This window comes from Adelges cooleyi, unplaced genomic scaffold (assembly GCF_023614345.1).
Source record: "Adelges cooleyi isolate 19-005CV unplaced genomic scaffold, UGA_ACOO_1.1 ACOO_flye_CR_arks_rails_tigmint_CR_PRNA_25, whole genome shotgun sequence".
NCBI classification, from domain to species: domain Eukaryota; kingdom Metazoa; phylum Arthropoda; class Insecta; order Hemiptera; family Adelgidae; genus Adelges; species Adelges cooleyi.
Window position 1 is genome coordinate 138,461 of NW_026095915.1, and position 19,951 is coordinate 158,411.

Sequence of the window (19,951 nt, forward strand, 5' to 3'; positions counted from 1 at the left end):
GCCGATCGGATCTACATATGTAGCTGCAGCGAACACGTTTTTTTAAACAAAATTTTTACACAAGTAAATTCTTTGATGTTCATCGTTTTTGTAAATTAATTAAAATATTCGATCAACGACCGCCGCGCCGACGGAAAGATGGAACTAGTGTCTGAATTCGAAGATATGGGATTTGACCATCGAAGATTGTGAGTCTTATTATTTAGCACGATATTTTTTTCAATATTGTTTTTTTATTCGTTTAAATGGTGTACGGGATGGGTACAAATATTATCGAGACTAAAGTAGGCTGGCCAAACCGTTTTGTGTTGTACGGAAAATCCGTATTTTCTAATCTGTTGCCGTTTTACCAATACGACACAGTAACGGGTACGTTGGACTACGCTAATAAGTCGAGACCTTTACGTCTCAGAATTGCGATCGACTAATAAAATAATAAATACATGCTATGTTGCCACACCTTTTATAAGTTAAATTTTAAAACGTTGAAAAACAATATTAAATTTCTAACGCCCATTTAGTCATTTCATTTGTGTGACACCACATGGGTCGCCCGCTGTCAAATATAACATCAACATTAATGCTATTTAATTCTTCATAGCTCGGAGATAATAATATTTAGTATAAACCATGACGTAGAAGAGAAAATTTTAATTTCAATAAAAAAAAAAAAATTAAAATCGTAAAACTTTAATAGACTGTATTAAGTGATAAACAAAAGAACTCTTTAACACATTTTAATTAATTATTTTGATATTCAAATTCAAAATTAATATTTACTTAATCATATAAAATTTGATTTGAAGTACTTGTATCCCAATTTGTTTGAAATTTTTTTGTAGCATTCCGTGCACCTTTTTTTTATTTTTCTGTTTCTCGAACATTTTTTTTCTGTTTCCTCAAGTTTGTGTCTTACAGTTTGTCTTCTTTGGATTCTATCTTCAACTAATTGTTTAGTGATCAAAGTATGTATAGGAACTGATCTAGATGAAGGTTTTAATTTAAAGAGTTTGTCCACAAGAACTTCACAAAATTAGTGTATATTTCGGATATTTCATTTAACTTTCGGTGTTTCTTTCAAAAATTTTGTTCATAATACATAATTGTGTGTTTACTACAAAAGTATTAAAAATTATCTCAGGTGCTACCTTATAAAGATGCTAACTGGTTGGAAAGATCTATTCCAGCTTTTCCAGAATTATAAAACCATATAACATCCATAGGTTTGACTATATCATTGTCATCCCTATTTTTTTTCCAGTGGTTGTTATATTTAATTGATGACGAGTTAAAAGTAAGTGAATATCTCGTTTATCTTTAAACTTCGATGCTATAATACCAAAATTACTTTTATGACACACAAATTCTCCTCTTTATTTCTATAACAGTTTTTGGAAAAAATCGTCTTTTTTTCCTATAAGTTTAGACCAATTGGATGTTTTGTGACAAAAGTTTTTCTGCTAATAGAACAGACGTATAAAAATGATCGGTCACGATAGTACAACCTTCATTAAACAAATGTTTACACAAAGAAGCTACTATTGCTTCACTCAGCAATTGACCAGGTCTTGAATTTTTTCCTTCATAAATCATTATTTTATATGTATATTCATTACACACACAAACCTTAAATCATTACACCATATTATGTGTTTTGTTTGGTATGTACTGCCAAACCATCAATCTGCCTCGATAAAGTATCATTGATTTATCTACCGCAATTAATTTGACAGGTTTATTCATATTTTTAAATAATTAATTTGTAAAAATAAGTCACCTTCATACTTTATACAAGCAGTCTATTTAATCTGCAGTCACATTATCCACAAAACATTCACATCTTAATAGCAAGAATTGTGGTTGATCCTACAGGCTGGTAATTTGTATTAAACAATTTGTATTACCACTTTTCAGCTTCCTACTTAAAACACTTTTATGTAAGGACGTTCCAAAAGTGGAAAAGTACTATCCAAATTATCGTAACTACTCTCTTGGCTTTTGTCATTTTAGTACTGCAAATTAGGAAACAAATTTTAAAATATCACACAATTAAATAGCACACAAATTTGATTTATATTATAAGACATCATTTAAATTTTAAAACAAAAAACATATTAACTTCTTAATATGAATTGTTGTTAATCCTACAAGCTAGTAATTTGTATTAAAGCATTTGTAATACCACTTTTCAGCTTCCTACTTAAAACACTTTTATGTAAGGACGTTCCAAAAGTGGAAAAGTGTTATCCAAATTATCGTAACTACTCTCTTGGCTTTTGTCATTACAGTACTGCAAATTGGGAAACAAAATTTAAAATAGACACAATTAAATAGAACACGAATTTGATTTATACCATAGGACCTAATTTTCATTTTAAAACAAAAAACCTATTAACTTCTTAATAGCATGAATAGTTGTTAATCCTACAAGCTAGTAATTTGTATTTAACAATTTGTAATACCACTTTTCAGCTTCCTACTTAAAATACTTTTATGTAAGGACGTTCCAAAAGTGGAAAAGTATTATCCAAATTATCGTAACTACTCTCTTGGCTTTTGTCATTTTAGTACTGCAAATTGGGAAATAAATTTAAAAAAATGACACAATTAAATTGAACACGAATTTGATTTATATCATAAGACATCATTTAAATTTTAAAATAAATAACGAATTAACATCTTAATAGCATGAATTGTGATTGATCCTACCAGCCAGTTATTTGTATCAAATAATTTGCAATACCACTTTTCAGCTTCCTACTTAAAATACTTTTATGTAAGGACGTTCCAAAAGTGGAAAAGTATTATCCAAATTATCGTAACTACTCTCTTGGCTTTTGTCATTTTAGTACTGCAAATTGGGAAACAAATTTAAAAAAATCACACCATTAAATAGAACACGCATTTGATTTATATCATAAGACCTCATTAAAATTTTTAAACAAATAACGAATTAACATCTTAATAGCATGAATTGTGGTTGATCCTACAAGCTAGTAATTTGTATTTAACAATTTGTAATACCACTTTTCAGCTTCCTACTTAAAATACTTTTATGTAAGGACGTTCCAAAAGTGGAAAAGTATTATCCAAATTATCGTAACTACTCTCTTGGCTTTTGTCATTTTAGTACTGCAAATTGGGAAACAAATTTAAAAAAATCACACCATTAAATAGAACACGAATTTGATTTATATCATAAGACATCATTTAAATTTTAAAATAAATAACGAATTAACATCTTAATAGCATGAATTGTGGTTGATCCTACCAGCCAGTTATTTGTATCAAATAATTTGCAATACCACTTTTCAGCTTCCTACTTAAAATACTTTTATGTAAGGACGTTCCAAAAGTGGAAAAGTATTATCCAAATTATCGTAACTACTCTCTTGGCTTTTGTCATTTTAGTACTGCAAATTGGGAAACAAATTTAAAAAATCACACAATTAAATAGAACACGAATTTGATTTATATCATAAGACCTCATTTAAATTTTAAAATAAATAACGAATTAACATCTTAATAGCATGAATTGTGGTTGATCCTACCAGCTAGTTATTTGTATCAAAATTTGAATACCACTTTTCAGCTTCCTACTTAAAATACTTTTATGTAAGGACGTTCCAAAAGTGGAAAAGTATTATCCAAATTATCGTAACTACTCTCTTGGCTTTTGTCATTTTAGTACTGCAAATTGGGAAACAAATTTAAAAAAATCACACCATTAAATAGAACACGAATTTGATTTATATCATAAGACATCATTTAAATTTTAAAATAAATAACGAATTAACATCTTAATAGCATGAATTGTGGTTGATCCTACAAGCTAGTAATTTGTATTTAACAATTTGTAATACCACTTTTCAGCTTCCTACTTAAAATACTTTTATGTAAGGACGTTCCAAAAGTGGAAAAGTATTATCCAAATTATCGTAACTACTCTCTTGGCTTTTGTCATTTTAGTACTGCAAATTGGGAAACAAATTTAAAAAAATCACACAATTAAATAGAACACGAATTTGATTTATATCATAAGACATCATTTAAATTTTAAAATAAATAACGAATTAACATCTTAATAGCATGAATTGTGGTTGATCCTACCAGCCAGTTATTTGTATCAAATAATTTGCAATACCACTTTTCAGCTTCCTACTTAAAATACTTTTATGTAAGGACGTTCCAAAAGTGGAAAAGTATTATCCAAATTATCGTAACTACTCTCTTGGCTTTTGTCATTTTAGTACTGCAAATTGGGAAACAAATTTAAAAAAATGACACAATTAAATAGAACACGAATTTGATTTATATCATAAGACATCATTTAAATTTTAAAATAAATAACGAATTAACATCTTAATAGCATGAATTGTGGTTGATCCTACCAGCTAGTTATTTGTATTAAACAATTTGCAATACCACTTTTCAGCTTCCTACTTAAAATACTTTTATGTAAGGACGTTCCAAAAGTGGAAAAGTATTATCCAAATTATCGTAACTACTCTCTTGGCTTTTGTCATTTTAGTACTGCAAATTGGGAAACAAATTTAAAAAAATCACACAATTAAATAGAACACGAATTTGATTTATATCATAAGACATCATTTAAATTTTAAAATAAATAACGAATTAACATCTTAATAGCATGAATTGTGGTTGATCCTACCAGCCAGTTATTTGTATCAAATAATTTGCAATACCACTTTTCAGCTTCCTACTTAAAATACTTTTATGTAAGGACGTTCCAAAAGTGGAAAAGTATTATCCAAATTATCGTAACTACTCTCTTGGCTTTTGTCATTTTAGTACTGCAAATTGGGAAACAAATTTAAAAAAATCACACAATTAAATTGAACACGAATTTGATTTATATCATAAGACATCATTTAAATTTTAAAATAAATAACGAATTAACATCTTAATAGCATGAATTGTGGTTGATCCTACCAGCCAGTTATTTGTATCAAATAATTTGCAATACCACTTTTCAGCTTCCTACTTAAAATACTTTTATGTAAGGACGTTCCAAAAGTGGAAAAGTATTATCCAAATTATCGTAACTACTCTCTTGGCTTTTGTCATTTTAGTACTGCAAATTGGGAAACAAATTTAAAAAAATCACACCATTAAATAGAACACGAATTTGATTTATATCATAAGACCTCATTAAAATTTTTAAACAAATAACGAATTAACATCTTAATAGCATGAATTGTGGTTGATCCTACAAGCTAGTAATTTGTATTTAACAATTTGTAATACCACTTTTCAGCTTCCTACTTAAAATACTTTTATGTAAGGACGTTCCAAAAGTGGAAAAGTATTATCCAAATTATCGTAACTACTCTCTTGGCTTTTGTCATTTTAGTACTGCAAATTGGGAAACAAATTAAAAAAAATCACACCATTAAATAGAACACGAATTTGATTTATATCATAAGACATCATTTAAATTTTAAAATAAATAACGAATTAACATCTTAATAGCATGAATTGTGGTTGATCCTACCAGCCAGTAATTTGTATCAAATAATTTGCAATACCACTTTTCAGCTTCCTACTTAAAATACTTTTATGTAAGGACGTTCCAAAAGTGGAAAAGTATTATCCAAATTATCGTAACTACTCTCTTGGCTTTTGTCATTTTAGTACTGCAAATTGGGAAACAAATTAAAAAAATGACACAATTAAATAGAACACGAATTTGATTTATATCATAAGACATCATTTAAATTTTAAAATAAATAACGAATTAACATCTTAATAGCATGAATTGTGGTTGATCCTACCAGCCAGTTATTTGTATCAAATAATTTGCAATACCACTTTTCAGCTTCCTACTTAAAATACTTTTATGTAAGGACGTTCCAAAAGTGGAAAAGTATTATCCAAATTATCGTAACTACTCTCTTGGCTTTTGTCATTTTAGTACTGCAAATTGAGAAACAAATTTAAAAAAATCACACCATTAAATAGAACACGCATTTGATTTATATCATAAGACATCATTTAAATTTTAAAATAAATAACGAATTAACATCTTAATAGCATGAATTGTGGTTGATCCTACAAGCTAGTAATTTGTATTTAACAATTTGTAATACCACTTTTCAGCTTCCTTCTTAAAATACTTTTATGTAAGGACGTTCCAAAAGTGGAAAAGTATTATCCAAATTATCGTAACTACTCTCTTGGCTTTTGTCATTTTAGTACTGCAAATTGGGAAACAAATTAAAAAAAATCACACCATTAAATAGAACACGAATTTGATTTATATCATAAGACATCATTTAAATTTTAAAATAAATAACGAATATACATCTTAATAGCATGAATTGTGGTTGATCCTACCAGCCAGTTATTTGTATCAAATAATTTGCAATACCACTTTTCAGCTTCCTACTTAAAATACTTTTATGTAAGGACGTTCCAAAAGTGGAAAAGTATTATCCAAATTATCGTAACTACTCTCTTGGCTTTTGTCATTTTAGTACTGCAAATTTGGAAATAAATTTTAAAAAATGACACAATTAAATTGAACACGAATTTGATTTATATCATAAGACATCATTTAAATTTTAAAATAAATAACGAATTAACATCTTAATAGCATGAATTGTGGTTGATCCTACCAGCCAGTTATTTGTATCAAATAATTTGCAATACCACTTTTCAGCTTCCTACTTAAAATACTTTTATGTAAGGACGTTCCAAAAGTGGAAAAGTATTATCCAAATTATCGTAACTACTCTCTTGGCTTTTGTCATTTTAGTACTGCAAATTGGGAAACAAATTTAAAAAAATCACACAATTAAATAGAACACGAATTTGATTTATATCATAAGACCTCATTAAAATTTTAAAATAAATAACGAATTAACATCTTAATAGCATGAATTGTGGTTGATCTTACCAACTAGTTATTTCTTATACCACTTTTCAGCTTCCTACTTAAAATACTGTTATGTAAGGACGTTCTAAAAGTGGAAAAGTATTATCCAAATTATCGTAACTACTCTCTTGGCTTTTGTCATTTCAGTACTGCAAATTTGGAAATAAATTTTAAAAAATTACACAATTTAATAGAACACGAATTTGATTTATATCATAAGACATCATTTAAATTTTAAAATAAATAACGAATTAACATCTTAATAGCATGAATTGTGGTTGATCCTACAAGCTAGTAATTTGTATTTAACAATTTGTAATACCACTTTTCAGCTTCCTACTTAAAATACTTTTATGTAAGGACGTTCCAAAAGTGGAAAAGTATTATCCAAATTATCGTAACTACTCTCTTGGCTTTTGTCATTTTAGTACTGCAAATTGGGAAACAAATTTAAAAAAATCACACAATTAAATAGAACACGAATTTGATTTATATCATAAGACATCATTTAAATTTTAAAATAAATAACGAATTAACATCTTAATAGCATGAATTGTGGTTGATCCTACAAGCTAGTAATTTGTATTAAACAATTTGTAATACCACTTTTCAGCTTCCTACTTAAAATACTTTTATGTAAGGACGTTCCAAAAGTGGAAAAGTATTATCCAAATTATCGTAACTACTCTCTTGGCTTTTGTCATTTTAGTACTGCAAATTGGGAAACAAATTTAAAAAAATCACACCATTAAATAGAACACGAATTTGATTTATATCATAAGACATCATTTAAATTTTAAAATAAATAACGAATTAACATCTTAATAGCATGAATTGTGGTTGATCCTACCAGCTAGTTATTTGTATTAAACAATTTGTAATACCACTTTTCAGCTTCCTACTTAAAATACTTTTATGTAAGGACGTTCCAAAAGTGGAAAAGTATTATCCAAATTATCGTAACTACTCTCTTGGCTTTTGTCATTTTAGTACTGCAAATTGGGAAACAAATTTAAAAAAATGACACAATTAAATTGAACACGAATTTGATTTATATCATAAGACATCATTTAAATTTTAAAATAAATAACGAATTAACATCTTAATAGCATGAATTGTGGTTGATCCTACCAGCCAGTTATTTGTATCAAATAATTTGCAATACCACTTTTCAGCTTCCTACTTAAAATACTTTTATGTAAGGACGTTCCAAAAGTGGAAAAGTATTATCCAAATTATCGTAACTACTCTCTTGGCTTTTGTCATTTTAGTACTGCAAATTGGGAAACAAATTTAAAAAAATCACACAATTAAATAGAACACGAATTTGATTTATATCATAAGACCTCATTTAAATTTTAAAATAAATAACGAATTAACATCTTAATAGCATGAATTGTGGTTGATCCTACCAACTAGTTATTTCTTAATACCACTTTTCAGCTTCCTACTTAAAATACTTTTATGTAAGGACGTTCCAAAAGTGGAAAAGTATTATCCAAATTATCGTAACTACTCTCTTGGCTTTTGTCATTTTAGTACTGCAAATTGGGAAACAAATTTAAAAAAATCACACCATTAAATAGAACACGAATTTGATTTATATCATAAGACATCATTTAAATTTTAAAATAAATAACGAATTAACATCTTAATAGCATGAATTGTGGTTGATCCTACAAGCTAGTAATTTGTATTAAACAATTTGTAATACCACTTTTCAGCTTCCTACTTAAAATACTTTTATGTAAGGACGTTCCAAAAGTGGAAAAGTATTATCCAAATTATCGTAACTACTCTCTTGGCTTTTGTCATTTTAGTACTGCAAATTGGGAAACAAATTTAAAAAAATCACACAATTAAATAGAACACGAATTTGATTTATATCATAAGACATCATTTAAATTTTAAAACAAATAACGAATTAACATCTTAATAGCATGAATTGTGGTTGATCCTACAAGCTAGTAATTTGTATTAAACAATTTGTAATACCACTTTTCAGCTTCCTACTTAAAATACTTTTATGTAAGGACGTTCCAAAAGTGGAAAAGTATTATCCAAATTATCGTAACTACTCTCTTGGCTTTTGTCATTTTAGTACTGCAAATTGGGAAACAAATTAAAAAAAATCACACCATTAAATAGAACACGAATTTGATTTATATCATAAGACATCATTTAAATTTTAAAATAAATAACGAATTAACATCTTAATAGCATGAATTGTGGTTGATCCTACCAGCCAGTTATTTGTATCAAATAATTTGCAATACCACTTTTCAGCTTCCTACTTAAAATACTTTTATGTAAGGACGTTCCAAAAGTGGAAAAGTATTATCCAAATTATCGTAACTACTCTCTTGGCTTTTGTCATTTTAGTACTGCAAATTGGAAACAAATTTAAAAAATGACACAATTAAATAGAACACGAATTTGATTTATATCATAAGACCTCATTTAAATTTTAAAACAAATAACGAATTAACATCTTAATAGCATGAATTGTGGTTGATCCTACAAGCTAGTAATTTGTATTTAACAATTTGTAATACCACTTTTCAGCTTCCTTCTTAAAATACTTTTATGTAAGGACGTTCCAAAAGTGGAAAAGTATTATCCAAATTATCGTAACTACTCTCTTGGCTTTTGTCATTTTAGTACTGCAAATTTGGAAACAAATTTAAAAAATGACACAATTAAATAGAACACGAATTTGATTTATATCATAAGACATCATTTAAATTTTAAAATAAATAACGAATTAACATCTTAATAGCATGAATTGTGGTTGATCCTACCAGCTAGTTATTTGTATTAAATAATTTGCAATACCACTTTTCAGCTTCCTACTTAAAATACTTTTATGTAAGGACGTTCCAAAAGTGGAAAAGTATTATCCAAATTATCGTAACTACTCTCTTGGCTTTTGTCATTTTAGTACTGCAAATTGGGAAACAAATTTAAAAAAATCACACAATTAAATAGAACACGAATTTGATTTATATCATAAGACCTCATTTAAATTTTAAAATAAATAACGAATTAACATCTTAATAGCATGAATTGTGGTTGATCCTACCAACTAGTTATTTCTTATACCACTTTTCAGCTTCCTACTTAAAATACTTTTATGTAAGGACGTTCCAAAAGTGGAAAAGTATTATCCAAATTATCGTAACTACTCTCTTGGCTTTTGTCATTTTAGTACTGCAAATTTGGAAACAAATTTAAAAAAATCACACCATTAAATAGAACACGAATTTGATTTATATCATAAGACATCATTTAAATTTAAAAATAAATAACGAATTAACATCTTAATAGCATGAATTGTGGTTGATCCTACAAGCTAGTAATTTGTATTAAACAATTTGTAATACCACTTTTCAGCTTCCTACTTAAAATACTTTTATGTAAGGACGTTCCAAAAGTGGAAAAGTATTATCCAAATTATCGTAACTACTCTCTTGGCTTTTGTCATTTTAGTACTGCAAATTGGGAAACAAATTAAAAAAATCACACCATTAAATAGAACACGAATTTGATTTATATCATAAGACATCATTTAAATTTTAAAATAAATAACGAATTAACATCTTAATAGCATGAATTGTGGTTGATCCTACAAGCTAGTAATTTGTATTTAACAATTTGTAATACCACTTTTCAGCTTCCTACTTAAAATACTTTTATGTAAGGACGTTCCAAAAGTGGAAAAGTATTATCCAAATTATCGTAACTACTCTCTTGGCTTTTGTCATTTTAGTACTGCAAATTGGGAAACAAATTAAAAAAATCACACCATTAAATAGAACACGAATTTGATTTATATCATAAGACATCATTTAAATTTTAAAATAAATAACGAATTAACATCTTAATAGCATGAATTGTGGTTGATCCTACCAGCCAGTTATTTGTATCAAATAATTTGCAATACCACTTTTCAGCTTCCTACTTAAAATACTTTTATGTAAGGACGTTCCAAAAGTGGAAAAGTATTATCCAAATTATCGTAACTACTCTCTTGGCTTTTGTCATTTTAGTACTGCAAATTGGGAAACAAATTTAAAAAAATCACACAATTAAATAGAACACGAATTTGATTTATATCATAAGACATCATTTAAATTTTAAAATAAATAACGAATTAACATCTTAATAGCATGAATTGTGGTTGATCCTACCAGCCAGTTATTTGTATCAAATAATTTGCAATACCACTTTTCAGCTTCCTACTTAAAATACTTTTATGTAAGGACGTTCCAAAAGTGGAAAAGTATTATCCAAATTATCGTAACTACTCTCTTGGCTTTTGTCATTTTAGTACTGCAAATTGGGAAACAAATTTAAAAAAATCACACCATTAAATAGAACACGAATTTGATTTATATCATAAGACATCATTTAAATTTTAAAATAAATAACGAATTAACATCTTAATAGCATGAATTGTGGTTGATCCTACCAGCTAGTAATTTGTATTAAACAATTTGCAATACCACTTTTCAGCTTCCTACTTAAAATACTTTTATGTAAGGACGTTCCAAAAGTGGAAAAGTATTATCCAAATTATCGTAACTACTCTCTTGGCTTTTGTCATTTTAGTACTGCAAATTGGGAAACAAATTTAAAAAAATCACACAATTAAATAGAACACGAATTTGATTTATATCATAAGACCTCATTTAAATTTTAAAATAAATAACGAATTAACATCTTAATAGCATGAATTGTGGTTGATCCTACAAGCTAGTAATTTGTATTTAACAATTTGCAATACCACTTTTCAGCTTCCTACTTAAAATACTTTTATGTAAGGACGTTCCAAAAGTGGAAAAGTATTATCCAAATTATCGTAACTACTCTCTTGGCTTTTGTCATTTTAGTACTGCAAATTGGGAAACAAATTTAAAAAAATCACACCATTAAATAGAACACGAATTTGATTTATATCATAAGACATCATTTAAATTTTAAAATAAATAACGAATTAACATCTTAATAGCATGAATTGTGGTTGATCCTACCAGCCAGTTATTTGTATCAAATAATTTGCAATACCACTTTTCAGCTTCCTACTTAAAATACTTTTATGTAAGGACGTTCCAAAAGTGGAAAAGTATTATCCAAATTATCGTAACTACTCTCTTGGCTTTTGTCATTTTAGTACTGCAAATTTGGAAACAAATTTAAAAAAATGACACAATTAAATAGAACACGAATTTGATTTATATCATAAGACCTCATTAAAATTTTTAAACAAATAACGAATTAACATCTTAATAGCATGAATTGTGGTTGATCCTACCAACTAGTTATTTGTAATACCACTTTTCAGCTTCCTACTTAAAATACTTTTATGTAAGGACGTTCCAAAAGTGGAAAAGTATTATCCAAATTATCGTAACTACTCTCTTGGCTTTTGTCATTTTAGTACTGCAAATTGGGAAACAAATTTAAAAAAATCACACCATTAAATAGAACACGAATTTGATTTATATCATAAGACCTCATTAAAATTTTTAAACAAATAACGAATTAACATCTTAATAGCATGAATTGTGGTTGATCCTACAAGCTAGTAATTTGTATTTAACAATTTGTAATACCACTTTTCAGCTTCCTACTTAAAATACTTTTATGTAAGGACGTTCCAAAAGTGGAAAAGTATTATCCAAATTATCGTAACTACTCTCTTGGCTTTTGTCATTTTAGTACTGCAAATTGGGAAACAAATTAAAAAAAATCACACCATTAAATAGAACACGAATTTGATTTATATCATAAGACATCATTTAAATTTTAAAATAAATAACGAATTAACATCTTAATAGCATGAATTGTGGTTGATCCTACCAGCCAGTTATTTGTATCAAATAATTTGCAATACCACTTTTCAGCTTCCTACTTAAAATACTTTTATGTAAGGACGTTCCAAAAGTGGAAAAGTATTATCCAAATTATCGTAACTACTCTCTTGGCTTTTGTCATTTTAGTACTGCAAATTGGGAAACAAATTTAAAAAAATCACACAATTAAATAGAACACGCATTTGATTTATATCATAAGACCTCATTAAAATTTTAAAATAAATAACGAATTAACATCTTAATAGCATGAATTGTGGTTGATCTTACCAACTAGTTATTTCTTATACCACTTTTCAGCTTCCTACTTAAAATACTGTTATGTAAGGACGTTCTAAAAGTGGAAAAGTATTATCCAAATTATCGTAACTACTCTCTTGGCTTTTGTCATTTCAGTACTGCAAATTTGGAAATAAATTTTAAAAAATTACACAATTTAATAGAACACGAATTTGATTTATATCATAAGACATCATTTAAATTTAAAAATAAATAACGAATTAACATCTTAATAGCATGAATTGTGGTTGATCCTATAAGCTAGTAATTTGTATTTTACAATTTGTAATACCACTTTTCAGCTTCCTACTTAAAATACTTTTATGTAAGGACGTTCCAAAAGTGGAAAAGTATTATCCAAATTATCGTAACTACTCTCTTGGCTTTTGTCATTTTAGTACTGCAAATTGGGAAACAAATTTAAAAAAATCACACAATTAAATAGAACACGCATTTGATTTATATCATAAGACATCATTTAAATTTTAAAATAAATAACGAATTTACATCTTAATAGCATGAATTGTGGTTGATCCTACCAGCTAGTTATTTGTAATACCACTTTTCAGATTCCTACTTCAAATACTTTTATGTAAGGACGTTCCAAAAGTGGAAAAGTAGTATCCAAATTATCGTAATTACTTTATTGGCTTTTGTCATTTTAGTTCTGCAAATTAGGTAACAAAATTAAAAAAATGACACATTTAAAAATTTAAGACAAATAGTTGATTTAAATGAAAAGACTTAATTAAAAATTTATTCTTTTGTCATTTAAGAAGAAAACTTTGTTTACTTGACTTCTATATATCTTACTTACGTCGTTATCGTCCTTCACTCTATCACTTGACTATACATAAACTCAAGATATAGTATGTACTTCGTTTTTTTATGTTAACTTTGTTGAATTATTTTCAGCAGACACTTCTGTAATTGGCAACTGGCTTCCGTTAGTCGAAAACGTCTTCATGGTAAATTTGAAAATACCTCAAACACCAGCAAACCACCAAATCTGCTGTCGACGCACAGACCCTTATCTGTCATGTCCAATGTTCATTGGGCAGTCGTGCTGTGATTTCTGGTCTTTGGAAAGCTACGACGCAATGGTCATCCTGAATTTTGCAATATAGAACGGCCGGTCCTTATAGATTGCCGCTTGATAGTGGTCAACGAAAAGACGAACACTTACGAACGACATACGCTATCAGGTAGTACGAGAGAGCGTTTGCCAGGGTGAACGTGGCGGTTAGATGGTACAAGCGAATCATCCAATCAAAAACAGAACGACGACAGTGAACTGACTGACATGGTAGTCGATGACATTTGCGTTACGCCAAAAAATAAAACGGAGAAACCTAACGACTTCCATACCTTTATCTAAGATAGTAGTACATAATATTCTATAATAAGGTAGGTGTTTTTTTTTAAAAACTATCGATAGTAAAATACTTTGTCCACATTATATTTATTGAATGTGTTTAATATGCAAGGTGGTTTTATTATTATGGGCCACGCAATATCTCACTGGATTTAATTAATAATTTAGGTATTCGGTCATGTTGTTTTTTTTTATATATATATAAAGTGATCTCAATTTTTTACAAATTTCTTATGCAATATTAATTACAAATTTAATCATGTATGTTAACTTCATCTACATTACCTATCTATCTTAATTTGACCCCTATATACTCACACCACGTATTATGGCGTGATCGATTATCATTTTCCATAAATTGTGTTCACCGGCATTTTTGTTTGTTTGTCTGCAGTGTTACTTTGCCGATCGTGTATGCCGCCCTGTCGATTCAGCATACAATTTCCGACAATGACCAACATCAACTTGGTATGTACAACCGTTCTGCATTAAATCATATTCGATTCTGTTTTTCATTAGTGACAATTTTATTTTTAGTCGCCAGATTTATTTCCTGATGAGCCGGATGTTTTATTCGAGTTTATCCCCCGGACATTTTGGAGTGACGATGGGTACAACGGGACGTCGAACCAGCCATACTTCTAGCGTTTGCTGATGTGGCTGAATTGGACTGGTGACCTTTTCGAACCGTATCGCTCTGTACGGGACGAAGGGTTGAATCTCCGTAATGTGGCGCCTCTAAAAATTCTTTGGTGATTTGCTTCATCTGTAAATGACAATATTGTTTGTCTTAATACATCTAAGCTCTGGCTGTGTGCGCAGTTGATTATCGGTTGTTCAACAACTGTCTTGCAGTGATATCGGTTAACTGGTAAATGTTGGGCAGCTCACCTTTCCTTATATGCTGCTGTTCAGTCGTCCCCCACCGTGTGTGTGTGCGTGTGTTGGTAGGAGGTAGTGATACATGATAACAGGAGCATGATATCAAGAGTGATAACAGGAGCACATACGGCCAAAACACACTACTCATAAATGTTAATACTGTTTTTAATGTATCGTTGGCTTAGTGCCCACTTGTTAAAATTCACAAAATTATGGATGTTCGTAAAAGAATCTAAAACATTTTCATCAAAAACGACACGAATAACGTAATCTGTTTTTAATTAACTAAAAATGTTTTTTTTTCTTAACACAGATACAAAGTCAGGCGCAATCAAACGGTGTACAAACAACAAACAACAATGATCTCCAACCAAAAACCATTCGTTGAAGAAAGCATCAGGAAAGAAGAACCAAGCTCCACGCATCATCGATAACAACAACGGCATCACCGCACCGTAATCACTCTAATACTCTTTCTCTCCCTTTCATGGTTTAGACGGGTCCAGCAGCAGCAGCAGCAGCTTGCTTTGGGATGATGACGGCAACCCCGTCCCCATCCCACCATTGCCTCCAGTGTAATTTATGTGGGGAAGGAAATCAAGCTAAGATACATGATGTACATATATGTAAAAATGATATGTTTTAATAATGTGAATACTATAAAAGAAATTGTAAAATTTTAAAGAAACGTGGTTGTAATAATAAGAAAAATCATTGTTTTACGCAATGAGAAATTGTATAATGTTCAATATTGTTGAAACAAAAAAATTGTATTTTTTATTATGAAAGGGAAAATTAAATTGAAAAATGGATGTTTAAATTTTAACAAAAATAAATTCTGTTATATGATATATTATGAAACCACTGCTCGTACATCTAAGTTCATCTCGTTCATCTGAAAAATAAAAATAAAACGTAGGTCTAATATTATTATTATTTTATTTAAAAAAAAATGTGTTAACCACAGCAAACAATATACAAACACTTACAATCTATTTATCTTCATTTAATTGTACAACATTCCAACAAATTATTATGATAACAGAACACAGTACCTATTCCGACAACGCATAGATAGAAATTTGATATATACATTACATGGGATGAAAATAGAATTAGGAACAATTTCAATTTATTTACAAAGAGCGATACATTAACACCGATATAACTAATATTTTAATCTAAATGTTCAAATTACACATAATCTTGTTACTGATTGTAGATTTGTTGTAAGACGAAAACTTGTGTTTAATATTGTAACTTCAACTTACAAAATATACATTTGACGCCATAGTTGAAATTGTTGCATTTTATTTTATTTAAAAAAAAAAAAAAATGTCTAGTTGTGAAGAAAAAGCTGTAAATTATATAATTAAATAATTATACTAGGTTATTTAAAATAAGAAGTTTGTAAAATAATTTATTATTGTATTAAACTTGTGATGTTTGTTTTGCAAACTTATTTTGTATTGTTTGTAGCAGTAAAAATATATTTATTAAGAATATTATTGTTTTAATTTTTTTGTTTATATTTAAAATTAATAATTACGCATAATGTATTATCATATCTTGTTGAGTACCAATTATTCTGTATGTAGTGCAAATTATTTAGTTTTTAAAAAAACAATCGACAAACAAAATTATACAGCACTATCTTTTCGATAATGCAACAACTGACATTAAGATTTGATTAAAAAATGAAAGTACTATCTTTACATTTCATATTATATAATAATAATAATTAGGATCGAATACTTTTTAAACTTTATGTTATTTAAATTATTATTATAATAAAAATATTTAAACAGTTATCGTTGACAGTTAATTTTTTTAGTATGAACGTTCTTATTCCACGTTTAAGATAAACTGTATAACTGTACTCTGTGAACAAAATTAAATTATTAACAGAGTCAGTATAATATTATTTTAAAATTTTGATCTGAAGTATTTATACTAATAGTAACTAATGTTTGTGTAAACAATAATTTTGCATTTTTGCGGTGACTTATCAAGAGAATATTTAAATTTAAAAAACCACAAAATATTGCATGTTTTTACACGCATAATACATTTTAAATTATAACTGACCTAATTGCAAATACTTTGTACACATTAGCCACATAATTCAGTTTAATTGTGATTTTTTTTTTTTTTAATCATAGGTCAGATATTAAATTACACATTTGATTAAAGCCACATCAAATTATCTGACTTGTACATTCTCTTAAAAATGCTTTTGAATAGAGCAATAACATGGACTTTAAATAGCAATAACTTTTGAACCGTAAAGTGTTTTTAACATTTTCTACTTTCAAATATTAATTTCTAACAGAATAATGTTTAAAAAAATATGGGGGGTTCCCATTTAAATTCACAAAAGTTGATACCATGCGTGCGCAAACTACTTAAGGTAAGATTTTGGATTTTAGCCTTAAATGTGCATAAAATAACATCTGCCAACATCCAAAAGTCAAAATTTGATAAAAATCAATAACGGCTCGAAAAATTGACCGTTTTTGAACACCCTGTATGTATTATCCCTTATATGTTATTTTATTTATTTTTATATTTTATATCCAATATATATATAGTTTGTACTATATTTTCTATTTACAACCTAATCATATATACTACAGCAATAACCATATAATATTAATATTTTTGGTAACAAAAATATTTTTTAACTTTTAATTTTATAAACGTACAATTTGACAAATATGATAACGATTATACTGTTTGCTATGAAACATGTAATGAAATTGCAAAATATGTAAATCCCAATATACAAACTTTTTTTTTTTTACCAATACATTTATTTATTGACATAACTACTCTATTAATAGTATTATTACTTTTTTGTTTTATTTTCGATTTTATACCTATACCTTAGTGAATTTTATAATAGTAATTTTTTTGGATTAACAACTGCTGTAATTTTTTGTCTTTGTTATATACTAATGTAATTATTGTGATTTATACCGTTGTATCTATTTAATAGTACATACTATGTACTGATTAGTAGGCTGTGTCCTCGCGGCAACCCATAATCTGGGTAGCACGCCATCATTATTTTATTAATAAAGGTTGTATCTCTCTAATGTTAATAGGAATTATTGTAAGAAAAAGATTAATGTTTAATATTATATGTATTAACCCTTAACACCTACACTGCTGTGTATGTAAACAGCAGTTATTTGAATGGGTCGTATAATAAAAAATATATTATTTAATGTATATTAAATTATTTTATTTATTTTTATATTTTTGTAGCTAATATATATATATTTTATTTTATAATTTTCTGAATAATAACTTTAATCGATTATAATAATCTTCTTTTTTTTTTTAATCATATAATCTAGAATAATAGATTAAATGTTGTAAAACTTTTGAGAACTAAATTAGGGTGATATAATTTTTGAGATTGAATGAGTAATTTGAATGTGCTGGTATGATGTTATGTTTAAAAAAAAACCAGAATAATAGAGAATATTCTTAGTAGAATTGTGCATGCTAAAATGAACTTGAGTACGATTGAATATTGCTAGCAGATGAAAATAATACTTCACTAAACGTTTATTAAATTTGAATTTTCTGGCAATTTTGACGGATATTAACTTTTGGGTATAGTGTGCGTGTTCAGCAGACTCCGAGCTATAAAACCTTTGAAATTTCATGTCTAACTAAGGTGTAGGAAAAAAAGTTATGCATTGAATTGTACACAAGTGTCGAAATCCTATGTTAAATCCCATTTAATTTTCAACCCTTGTGGGGCACGGGTTAAAATTAATATTAATCACATTTTTTTTTTAATCTTATTTTTATTGTGTTTAGAAACTTTTTAGGGAGCGTCGAGGTTAAAATTCGAAAATCTACTTTTTAAGGACCACCCTGGAATATATATAGGTATGCCTAAAATAAGAATAAATTATTTCAATCATTCTAAAGAAAAAAACATGTAAACATGTATGTATTATAAAATTTTGTTTCCATCCATACACTTTAAAGTACAGTGTAATGTCTATTTGTATAGCATACTTACTTTTTGTATTTTATACAAATCAAATTGTCATACAGTAGCACCAAGAAGTATAGGCAAATGCGGTTTTTTTAAATCTATTTTTTTTTTCTGTATTCTGATACAATTATCTGCAATGTTGGGTTAATTTCTAAGGCAGTTCTTCGTTAGGTTATACTTGATGGGTAATTATTTTGAAAATTTGCGAAAACTAGTATGATATAATTTTTTTATCAATATATTATGTAACTCGATAAAAGAAAAACGCACTCTTTTGATTCTGACAACTTGGAAATAATTTGAATTTTAGGTAGATTGAAATTTTTCGGTGCTGCCCGTTGTGGTTTTACGGCGTACCAACCTAACTTGGACAGGCGGCCGCGTTAATAAAAATCGCGCGGATACATGTAACAGTAGCGACTGCTGGCTTAAACCAAATTGGACTGTTTGAAAAATATCGACCGATAGTATTTGTATTATTTTTTAATAATTAAATCGTCAACTATGAATTTTAACCGCTGTAAACCGTTTCATATACACCAGACGACGACCCCGGACAACGGTAATGATGCCATACCGATGGTGGTCGATGGCGACACTGAGGAACAGGTTGCCGGCCATGGACC

At 28.2% G+C, this 19,951-nt stretch overlaps 1 long non-coding RNA gene across 1 annotated transcript; it reads left to right on the forward strand.

Moving 5' to 3' along the window:
• The first annotated feature begins 6 nt into the window (after positions 1-6).
• On the forward strand, positions 7-16,656 carry LOC126837527 (uncharacterized). Its single transcript, XR_007685530.1, has 5 exons — positions 7-188; positions 13,966-14,457; positions 14,820-14,893; positions 14,963-15,177; positions 15,621-16,656. It is a non-coding gene; the product is annotated as an uncharacterized LOC126837527 (long non-coding RNA).
• The last annotated feature ends 3,295 nt before the right edge of the window (positions 16,657-19,951 follow it).